The 12,095-nt window shown below is 40.5% G+C and overlaps 1 long non-coding RNA gene across 2 annotated transcripts in view; it reads right to left on the bottom strand.

Moving 5' to 3' along the window:
* Positions 1-12,095, bottom strand: part of LOC120392156 — a 103,345-nt gene that overhangs the window by 63,600 nt on the left and 27,650 nt on the right. For both annotated transcript variants that reach the window (XR_005591607.1, XR_005591608.1), the window contains exon 2: positions 5,599-5,642. This is a non-coding gene — a long non-coding RNA (uncharacterized LOC120392156). The remainder of the gene's footprint in view (positions 1-5,598; positions 5,643-12,095) is intronic.

Below are 12,095 nucleotides of genomic sequence, written 5' to 3'. Positions count from 1 at the left end.
AGGAAACAAATATTCTATTGGCAATCAAAGGGATGAAATCATGTTCTGTTAATAGTCATGTAGTTTGGTATACTAAAAACGAGAGTGGCTTTCTTCACCTTTTGGCTCCATTTTTCTGTAGTGATATTAAAAGCACAAATAGTATATGAACAAAGAAAACTAATATGTAACCATTTAAAAGAGTTAAAATCATACACTATTAACTGTTGAGTAGGTTGTTATACTAAATAATAAAAGCTTTTTTCTTTATCTTTATATTCCATGTTATTAAAACAAAGATCTAACGTAAAATGTTAATGGGACTTAGGCTCCTAAGTGCCTACATTGCTTTTGAAGATGGGGCTTAGGCTCCTAAATTTCATGTGCTCATATCTTATTGTTATTAAAACAAGTTTTTTCTTTCACCCCCTCATATTAGTATTGTGCATTTTTCTTCTATGTCAGAAACAATCTCTTGAAGCCACCTTGACAGAGACAGAAGGTCGCTATTGTGCACAACTTTCAGAAATACAAGTGGTGATTAGCGGCGTGGAGACACAAGTGCACCAGATAAGGGATGGCATGGAATGCCAGAATTCAGAGTATGAATTACTCCTGGACATCAGGATTCATCTGGAAAATGAGATTGAGGTTTACCACCGCCTGCTAGATGAAGAGGAAGGTAAGAAAAGGGAAGAGTACTGAAGAAAACAATGTATTTACAGCTGAACAAATAACCGATTTTTCAGGTTAGTGGCCAACTGAAAAACAAAATTAAAAAAAAAAATCTTTTGGGGTCGACTAGAAAGGGAATTTTTTCGGTTTTCCTTGCTAAAACGAAAAACAACAACAAAAATTCTGTTTCAGATGAAACAAAATGTTTCATTCGACCCAAAACAAATTTATTTTGGGGGGGGGTTCATTTTGGTTTCAGGTGTTTTTAACCTCTTTTTGGTCTTTTTTAAAATATATCTAAGTACATTTCTCAGCAACACACCAAAATGCATCAACTTTTAAAAAAAATTGTCCAAAACTATTCATCGAATTGAACTTAAATTCACAAATAGTTTCGGTCAAGCCAGAAACTGCAGTTTTCAGCAATTAAACTATGTGTCAGAAAAATTTCACCCAGCTCCGGATGTCTTATCCACTTTCTAGTCTAGATTTCTACATGTATCACTGCACCCTGACCATTGCCACTTCACATTAGTGCTGTTTAGCAGGATCTAATTTCATATTGCATTAAAATTACTAAGAAAAAAAATCTTATGTTAAACATTTATGTTTTCTACGACCCTTTAAAATACTGAGTAATACAATTTTGATTCCCTTTTGAAATCTCTCTGTAGTCCTTGAAATTTTAATATTACTATATGGTAAATATCTCCCTCCTTTGTGTAAAAGAGTCACCATTTCTTCATTCAAATCCATTTTTAAAACAAACACAAACCTTTCACCACAAAACCTTTCCTTGAAACTGGTCATCAGTACTACTTCGATATCAAACTTTCATGTGATCTGATGTACAGTTTGTCTGAAACGGATTACTCTTTGTTTCATTTGAAATGCATGCTCCTTGGGCAGGGACTGCAGATTAAATCGTCACTCATACTGCAGCCCCTTTACACCAGATAAAAGGGCAGGACCAATGTAAAGGGACTCTACAAGCCTCGGTTCCAGCTGGTAGAAAACCCCCCAGGGCTGGAACTGTGAAAGACAGTCATATAGTTGTTTTCCAGGGATTCCCTTGCAAGCACAGGAATATGGACTTGTCAGGGAGGGGGCTGGAGGCAGGAACAGCATGTCAAGCCCAAGACTGGAACATGCAACAATGTGGCGATTCCAGGCGGCACTGCAGCCCATAGGGCTCCGGTCCCAGATCCTCGTCCAGCTCAGGACTAGGAGGACATAAAGGTTGCTTAAAGTGATGTTTCCGAAATGGCGGACCCCAACCCACCAGTGGGTTTCCGGAAGGTTCTACATGGGTCGCAGGCCTAGTGCAGAAGGGCTGGAGAGTAAACCTGCCAGTCACTCACCCTGCAGCGATAGCTCCTGTCCGGCAGGGCCTGGCTTCCCACTCCAGGCATTCCAATCCAATGCACAGGGTGGTTGCACCACTTGGCTTTGGCCTGGCTACGCCTCCATCATGACGGAGGGGTGGCTGAGCCAAACCTGATGGGGCTGTGATCCCATGCACCAGGGTGGGCTGCCTAGAGTGGGGAGCCAGGCCCAGCCCTGTGGGACAGGACCTACTGCTGCTGAGTGAACACAGCACAGTCTTGCTCTCCAACCCCATTTTCTTGGGGTCTCCCCTCCACACCAGGCCAGGATTAGGGCAGCAGTGCCGAGGCAGAGGGAACTGCTGGGGGTGATCAATGCCCCCTCAGTGGGGCGAGAAGAGGAGGAGACAAGTTCAAAGTCAGGAAGCAGCCCCTTACACAAAATCACTATATATTTTATTATTAATAATAATTATTATTATTATTAAATGCATTGATATCCGCAACACAAAATAAACTAGTTGATTTATTGCAGCAACCAGTGAAATCCTCTTTTACAATCAATATCTGCTAAAGAATTCCACTGAGCTCAGATTATAAAATGAATTTACCAGGCAATATCTCAGCCTCTTATAAATCCCAGATTAGAAAGAAATTCTTGCTTTAGTGAATTCCCCCACCCCCACCCCTTTTCTCAGGACTTTCCCTGGCAGGCTTCTGTGGGACAAATGCACAGCTCAGGTTCTAGTACCAAATTTGTTTAAAAATAACTTAAGAAGAAATCAGCACATCAGCTAAATTATGGCTTTGAGTCAAACAATGACAACGGATCTGATGTCCCTTTCTTTGCTAAAAATAAAAAATGCAAAATTAATAATCCAGGTAGCAGTGCTGTTCATACATGTCATTCTAAGTTTTGTTCTGTTTCCTGTTGAAATTATGAGTGTGAAAGATGAAGAGAATGTAACAGAGCTAAACTTAAAAGCTGAAAAAAAGATTGCTCATCAAAATAAAAGATTAAATGAACAGTGAAATAAGTTTTGCTCTACTCCACCTACTGCCATAACAATCCTTGGTGTAACTAATATCCTAAGGACATATTTCTATGAAAGTGTACTTAATAAAGTTAGTAAAAACCTTACTCAGAAAAAAATTACCCAATTGTAGATAATAGACATTAACTTGTCAAACTACATTTTGCTATAAGGAGACCGAATTCAGGAATGAAATTTTCTGTTAATTCTACATATACAGGCTAAAAATCTGCCTGGCTGATACACCCTCTGCTATACGGGGGCAGGTCCCACTTCTGTTTTAATGCCATATCTGTCTCTGCTCTCACGTCTGATGGCTCCAGGAAGCTTTCCTCACTCAGTACTAGTGGTAGTGGTGGATCTCTCAGAACATCTAGTGGCCTGGGCTTTAGTAGTGATCCCAGTTTTGGAAGGAGCTGTGCCTCAAGCTGCCGCTACCCGTGCTACCACACAACATTGCTCTTTATAGCCATGCTAGGTCAATGAGATCTACTGCGCGTACGCATACATGAGCAAGGGAATCACACCTCAGCACATTGTGTAGACCTAGGCTCAGAAAAAGTGTCAATGGGATTACTCATGTGCTTAAAAGTAAGCAGGTACTTAAATACCTCACTGAATCGTAGCCTAGATCAGGTGACCCAAAGACAGTCTCACTTTGTGGATACAGTAGGGGCTGTGTTAAACTTATTCCAGGTGGTGGTCATTTTTTCATATCTTATAGTGTTACGTCACTGGGTTATTAAAGTCCTCCTGGGTTTCTCTATCTCCAGAAACTCAGAAGTTTTCAAAGGGTTACTAGTGGTGATATCAATGTTGAAATGGATGCAGCTCCAAGAGTTTATCTGACTAAATGACATGACAGCATGGTATGAAGCTCTTGCACAAAAGAATCACAGAGAGACAGAAGAACAGTTCAACTCTCAGGTAAAAATGGCATTATTTGGAAGGTATAGCAAGTATGTGAAACTGATTTTATTTAATTAACATTTTATTTTTATTTGATTGTGGTATTACAGTATGGAGCCCTGCAACAAGTGATTTCTGCCAATGTTGATCAACAAAGCTCAAGAAAGAGTGAAATAACCAGTCTGAAAGGCACTCTTCGTGCACTGGAATTAGAGCTCTAGTCCCAACTTGCCAAGGTATGTAACAGTTGTCACACCAGTTTTCATAATTAAAAATACAATAGATCTTTGCTGCATGTATAATTATTCTGATAGGGATTTATATTCCACCGTGAAAATATATTCCCTTGTGACTTTGTGAAGAAAAACCAACTAGATAAACAGCATCAAGATTGCACAGACGATCCTTTTACAGGTGTCAAAACCAAGAGTCAAGAAAGGAGGAAATCTCCAAAACAAGTGCAGCATCCTGAGTGTCCTGAGGAATAATTTCTATTTTTTAAATCAGAATTACATCAAGAGTTTCTCATTTCTTCTACTTAATTGGAAAATTCTTTAATGAAAACCAAAAAGTATATTCTGATATTCTAATTCTATTAGCTAGTCTATTTCAATAAACTTTTTTACTGTTACAAATTATATATTTGGTCACAACTATAGTTACATTAAGCTGTGAAACTCTGCACCTCACTTGTTAATACCCGCGGAGAGAGAGAAAGTCAAAATATTTAGAATTTAGTCTCAGTTCTGATAAGCATAGAGATTATGAATGTTTACCCACATTTTATGAGGCCAATTCTAGAATGACATCCTTCTATCCTGTTCACCACACAAACACAGTAACAGCAGTTTGCAGCAGCATCCAATGCTAGAATTAACTCCATCAACTCCACTACCCTTCACCATCACCTTCCATTATCTTCAGGGGTACAGACCCAAATCCCACCTTGACCCTCTTCAGACAGGAATTCTTCAAGAGGGAAGTTTCCTCTGAACAGCACCTCCTAATAATGGAGGCCACCACTCATGGTCTTCCTCTTCCACTCCCAACATCTCTTTTTCATATGCAGGAAACCTGAGGCCATCATCTCTTTCCCACTCTTATCAGTATCTCCCTTTTGATGGGGAAAATGTACCACTTCTCATTCCCTTTCCCCCAAATGTACATGTATTTAGGGTGTAAATATTACCCAATAAGAAATACCATATATACACACAAAAGCAGAATTATGGTTGCTGTAAAAATCAAAACACAGTAACTTAGAGTTTAGTTTATTTCTTGTTGTTCTACTGAATAATTTTTTCAGTGTATCTACATTTACATTATTTCCTAAACTGGACACTATCATCAAAACAGACACTATGACATCAGAAGAAATATTAGCATAAACTTGTATAGTATGCAGCAACTACAACACCACCAACTACACTCAAAAGTCAGTTACCGTACTCTTTAGAAAGCAGCAACAAAAGGCACCAATGACGACTATTTGACCAGAGCAGCTAGCAACTACCATGACACTATTTTTAGCCCGCACAGTGCAAAAAAATTTACTCAAAATAGCCAGAGTACAAAACTAACGAAAAGGCAACATCAGTAATTTAATGTAAGTATTCAAAGTTACTAGCATTCAAAAAGATATAAAAAACAGCAAAGAAATAAATGTTCACACTTACCTTTTGCTGTCGGAAATTTCCATGCCTTGCCAGGAAGACGTTCTCTACACAGGAATGGCAAAAAGAAAGAAAGAAAAAAGTTAATGCTAACTAAATAAAAACTAAAGAAAATACACTACCTACACACTTTTTGCAGTACATAACGTTCTCCCTCTTAAACCAGATGTTTCCCTTCACACTACAAAATGATTGATGTATATGAACCATGATGTCCAAAACCACCCTCGCTTCCTAGAAGAGCCAACAGCTCACAGATTACTTTGGTTATGCAGCTAAAAACATCAAAGAAAACTGCTGCTTCAAGAAGCCATGCCTGGGCACTGAAGAAGATGGCAAACCAATCAAGGTATATAGAAATATTTTCCAAAGCCAAGGTCTATAAGGGTGAAAGACAGCTGCAACCGGCTGCAATTCCAATCGGGAGCTGTCTAGCTAACCATGGTCAGAAAAGAATTGGGATGCAATTTTTGATTGATCTGAAAGATGCTCTGGCCTATCCTGTGCTGAGGACCTACAAATCAAGAGTGGGAATCCAGTTAAATGATATATTTAGAGAAAGAAACACTTTGTGTAGATGTGACATCTTTTTCATTTAGCCAATGCCTGTTTTAGAAAGTAATTGTCATAGCAGGATTTCAACAATTTTTGCCGTTTCACTACAAGATTGTGCACTACCTTATCATTTACTTCAGAGCACCGCACCGCCCACAGATCAAGGGGGGGAAGGGGATGAGAGAGGGTGTAAATTACTTTTGATGAAGCAGCTTACTCCCTGCTGTGCACCTAGCCAGCTACTCTGGCTAGAGGTGGGAGTGACCAGAGCTAAAGCTCCTTCCACTTTCCATCCTTCTTTGCCCCCTCCCCACACATTTCCCCAAACTAGGGAGTATTGGGCACTATCTCGTTATCTTCACTGCAGTCAAAATCGTAATCTAAGCGTGGCCACAGGAGAGAATATATACAGGCCTTACTCCCCCTTACTTCCTTGTGTGGCCAAGTAAGGGCTGTGACATTTAATCCATTAGAGACCAGATAACCCTTTCTTTGGCCTATCTGCCACCAAGAGACTGAGCCCTGCCACTTCCAAGTTCACTTAGTAAAAACTGAGTTCCATTCTCCGCTATTCACAATACAACAATCAAGTGTCTCTTTTCCTGCACACCGGCCCATCTACAGATAAGAATGGGCCTTTCTGATACCATTAATCCAAAGTGTCATCAAGATTCTTTGATGACACTGTTGAAAAGAAACACTGCTAGTGCAGTAGTTTAATACACAGAAAGACACAGCTATCTGAGTAATTCATTATTCACATGCCTGAGACCAAAGTGTCAGTCTACATTATTTTCAGTCACTTGGAACTAGGAGCTATCATTTTATCATCTGTTATGATATGGCTATCAGATTATCATAAATTCAACATATTCATAAATGATCTGGAAAAGGGGGTAAACAGTAAGATGGCAACATTTTCAGATGATAAAAAATTACTCAAAATAATTAAATCCAAAGCAGATTGCAATAAATTACAAAAGGGATCTCACAAAACTGGGTGACTGGGCAACACAATGGCAGATGAAATCCAGTGTTGATAAGTGTAAAATAATGCAACATTTTATACATATAAAATGATAGGGTGTAAAGTAGCTGTTACCACTCAAGGAAAAGATCTTGGAGTCATCGCGGATAATGCTGTGAAAACATCCTCTCAATGTGCAGCAACAGTTTAAAGAGCTGACAGCATTAGGAAAGGGATAGATAATAAGACAGAAAATAATATGTCACTATATAAATCTGTTACGCCCATACCTTGAACACTGCTTGCAGTTCTGATCACCCCATCTCAAAAAAGATGTATTAGAATTAGAAAAGGTACAGAGAAAGGCCACAACAATTATTAGGGGTATGGAATAACTTCTGTATGAGGAGAAGTTAAAAGATTGGGACTGTTCAGCTCAGAAAAGAGACGACTAAGGGGGATATGATAGAGGTCTATAAAGTCATAAATGATGTGGAGAAGGTTCTCATAACAAGAACCAGAGGTCAACCAATGAACTTAACAGGCAGAAGGTTTAGAACAAACAAAAGGAAGTACTTCTTTCACAGAATGCACAATCAACCTGTGGAACTAATTGTCAGGGGATGTTGTGAAGGCCTAAAGTATAACTGGGTTCAAAAAAGAATTAGATAACTTTGTGGAAGATAGGTCCATCAATCGCTATCAGCAAGATGGTGTAGGATGCAACCCCATGCCCTAGGGTTCCATATGCCTCCAACTGCCAGAAGCTGGGACTGGACAACAGGGGACGGATCATTCAATAATTGCTATTCTGTTCATTGCCTCTGAAACATCTGGCACCAGTCACTTTTGGAAGACAGGACACTGGGCTAGATGGACCATTGGTTTGACTTAGTATGGCCATTCTTATGTTCTTATTTGAGAAGACAGTAAAGAAATCTCTACAAGATAGCAATCTTCAAGGAGGCTCTACAAAAGAATGATCTAAATCAGTGTTTCTTAAACTGGGGTCTGAGGACCCCACTGATCAACTCCCGCCCTCACTCCCTCCCAGCTCCTCCTGCATGTCGCAGGGGGGCCGGGGCAATGGGAGGAGGCACCACACCCTCAGGGGCCAGGCACACCAAAATGCAGGAAAGAAGAGGGGCAGGGGTGGAGCGGGGGTGGGGTGGGATCTTGGGGGAAGGGGTGGAGTGGAGGCAGGGCCTGGGACTGAGCAGGAAGCTTGGGGGGTCTGCAAAAAATTTTAAATCAAAATGGGGGCCCTTGGGTTGTTAAAGTTGTTAACTGCTGATCTAAAGTATAGTGGAATAAAATGGAGATGATAAAATAAACTAGTTTGACTAAAAATGCTCTCATCATTAATGAGATAATATATCAAATATGTACATTACAGTTACACAAATTGCAGCAATCTAAACTGCTCCCTGTTAGCATCCCAAAAGTAACGTGGAAGTGGTGGAGCCATAGCCAGCACAGCAGGCTGGGCACATGTCACTCTGTACTCAAAAAATGCGAATGCCATGGGGGCAAATCCACCAGGTGCCACTCACCCACCGTAACCCTATACTACATAGGTGAGCTGCTTAAGAACAAAGATATAAGAAGCATTACATGCCAAGGTAATAGGTGCAATTAGATTAGATTAGATTAGATAAAATAAAATATCCTCTGCCCCCACATGCAGTAGTGCAGGATTCCAACCTAGCATGCAAAAGATCTTATTTAAGATTCTACTGAAACGTGTAGTATTTTGTTAAAATATCCATTAAAAAGTCTATCAGTATTTCTCCCATGTAAACCAGCGGAGACACTGTTCCTATAATTTGTTCCCTCCCTCGCTTTAGGGTTTTTCTTTCTGATGAAGCAACCATTTCCCAGAGTTCAACCCTGGCTATTTTCCAAGCATTAGGTATCATTTCAATCAAAGTGGTAAAAATTACAATCCTTCAAAAAATACTACCAAGTAAGGGGCTTTTCATATCTTTGTTTTTCATTTAAATTAGTAGCAAAACCCTTGTTGACTTCAACTGGAGCAGTACTGGTCCTACTATCAGGGGCGGCTCCAGGCACCAGCACGCCAAGCACGTGCCTGGGGCGGCAAGCCACGGGGGGCGCTCTGCCGATCGCCGTGAGGGCAGCAGGCAGGCTGCCTTTGGTGGCATGCCTGCGGAGGGTCCACTGGTCCCGCGGCTTCGGCGGACCTCCCACAGACTGCCGCCGAATTCGCGGGACCGGGGACCTCCCACAGGCAAGCGGCTGAAGGCAGCCTGCCTGCCTGCCGTGCTTGGGGCAGCAAAATACCTAGAGCCGCCCCTGCCTACTATATAACCCAAGGGCTCACTTTGCTTAGCAAGATGTTATGATACCATATGAATTTCACTCATGGTGATTAAGCACAAAACAGATGTCACTACTATGCTCCAGAGGATTGACGTTCGAATTACTGCTTTAGAATATACTCACATCATCAGTTCTATTGTCCTGCATTACTGACTGTTATTCTTAGTGACAGTACATGCCTGAATGAATTGAAAAACAATGAAGAGCCAAAAATTTAAAATTAACTGGAATTCCTGAAATGATACATTTCTTTGAGGCGACTGGTTCCATTTTTTGTCAATGATTTGTTAATCTCCTGGGCCTTTAGCTCCACCTGTCCCAGTTTTTCTACCTCAGCACAAAATCTGTGGTCCAGGTTCTCTTATTTGCTACAGACCCTTTACATGGGCAGCATGAAGGAGTCAGAAAACTGGTTTAATTCACTAGTTGAGGATTACATGGATATTCTGAGGATATTCTCAGCATATGGGAATCTCCAGGTGGAATTTTTAACATAGTCACTACCTTGCAGTCCCCAGTATAGGGAGCATGGTTGGATAAAAGGCAGCATGGCTAGAGTGCCTCTATGTTCATGTTCTTTTACTGTCAGAATGTCCTCTTAGAGCCACAGGTAGACAGACATACCGGTATATTGTAGAACCCATGCAGCTGCTTTAAATTGTGCCAGGGGCTGAAGTGGCCTCCAGCTAGACTCAACAACAGGAGCTGCAAAGGTGGCCCAATGACTTCAATTCATCTTTTAAAAACACAACCTCTGTCCCAATTCCTTGATGAATATATAGAGGGGAGATGCAAGGTGCACCACCCATTGAGTGTGCAGCCTATTCATCCCCCAGCATGTCCTGCCAACTTTCTTCTACCTCCTACTATCATTTTGGAAACATCTGCCTTTATAGTGGCACATATACATGTATGAAGCAGTCCTCACCCACTTCTGAGCACGAGGACTGAGCCTGTCCATGGATCTTGCATGTAGTGAGTAAATGTGGGTGAGGTTCATTCTGTTCCTCTTGCTCCGTATATCCACACGGGGTAAGGAATAGTCTGTCTCTTTGCCTTCACAGTAACAGAGCTGACTGAGCATATGTAAAAAATGAGCAGCTGAGTCAAACGAGAACATTGTGGTTGTTTTGTGCCCTAGAAACACTTGAAGTAACAACTAACCTATATCTAGGAGTGAAGCACTCAGTATTGGAAAGAGGCTCATTTTTGATTGCTCTATTTTGAGGGAAGTTTAAATAAATCCTGAGGACGTTGTAAGATACATTATTTATTCCTCTCTTCTCACTGAGGCTTCCAACTAGCTGAATTACATCTGGGATGAAAACATCTTTCCCCTCCCACTGTACAGAAAGCTGGAAAGTGTTTTGGTTCTTTTAGGATTAGAGAAAGATCTAATGTAGATCATTTACAGGCATTGATCCAAAGGTCAGGCATGAGTTGACAAAGCTATTTTTGTTTAAAGCTGAATACAAAAGTGACAAAAGGTTACACAGTATTTTTCTCAGTTTAAAGAGACTTATTTCATATTTTAATGATTTTTAAGTATCTAAAAACAATAAAATATAAGTTTAAAAAATAAGTATACATGTTCACTGAAAAAAGACCATTAACACAAGAGAAAGTAGTGAAAATCATCTCCCCGGTTGAGAGAATGGCAGACAAAGCATTCTCTTTTCACCCTCTTGTTATGATCTATTAAACACAACACTGCTCAACACAAAGTCACCTACATGTTCTACCCAAATACTCTGAACTTCAGTCAATTGCACAATGACACTGAGATCCAAAGGAAGGATTTGCACAGGCATCTAAGGGTGAGCTCTACTAGTAGCCTCATTACCTCAACCAATTAAAATAAATGACATGCAGAAGGAACCTCAACTTATTAAACAACAGAACATTCAAACCACCACGTACATTATCCACTCCTCGGTTACTGCAAAGATCATCCTCAAATCAACTCAGACTGCCTAGCATTCACTGGATTTTAAGCTAAAATGTTGGTACAAAATTCATAAAAATTCATGCATTCATACAGCATGTTGGCCCAATTCAGCAAACCAATTAACTACATGCTTCAATTTAAGCATGTAAATCCATCCCTGTTCTGCAAGGCACTTAAGCACAGTCTTAACTTTTAACAGATTGAAAAATGTGCTCAAGTGCTTCAGAGAACAAGGATGGACTTCCTCAAGTTTTAAAGGTAAGTGCATGAGTAACTGATTTCTGAATTGGGGCAAATTCTGCAGAGGAGATTACTTTAAATGACTCCACATTTTTATCTGAGTAGTGCTGATAAAATTCCCAGCTGCAAAGCTCTCTGTAGTAGGAAAAGGGCCTGAAACATAAGCCCTTGTATCAGAGGCCTGAGCTAAAGTAGTGGTCAAAACTTTGCTGATATAAAGCAAAGTTAAGCTGTAGGCAAGAGGCAGGCCCTACTCACAGAATCTGTCAACAACAGGGCTGGTATTGCAGCAACACACATTCCTAACCAGTGCTAGGCACAAGAATATAACACAAACACATTCCAGAAAGGTGGTATCAGAACACCTTGATACCAACACTTTCCCCAAAAGATAACAGAAACATGCTGACCCATTTTAAAGATAAGGTCAGGATGACAGCATGATGG

This window comes from Mauremys reevesii, linkage group 27, assembly GCF_016161935.1.
Source record: "Mauremys reevesii isolate NIE-2019 linkage group 27, ASM1616193v1, whole genome shotgun sequence".
NCBI lineage: Eukaryota > Metazoa > Chordata > Testudines > Geoemydidae > Mauremys > Mauremys reevesii.
Note: the sequence above shows the minus strand (reverse complement) of the source record. Positions and strands in the feature narration are given on the sequence as shown.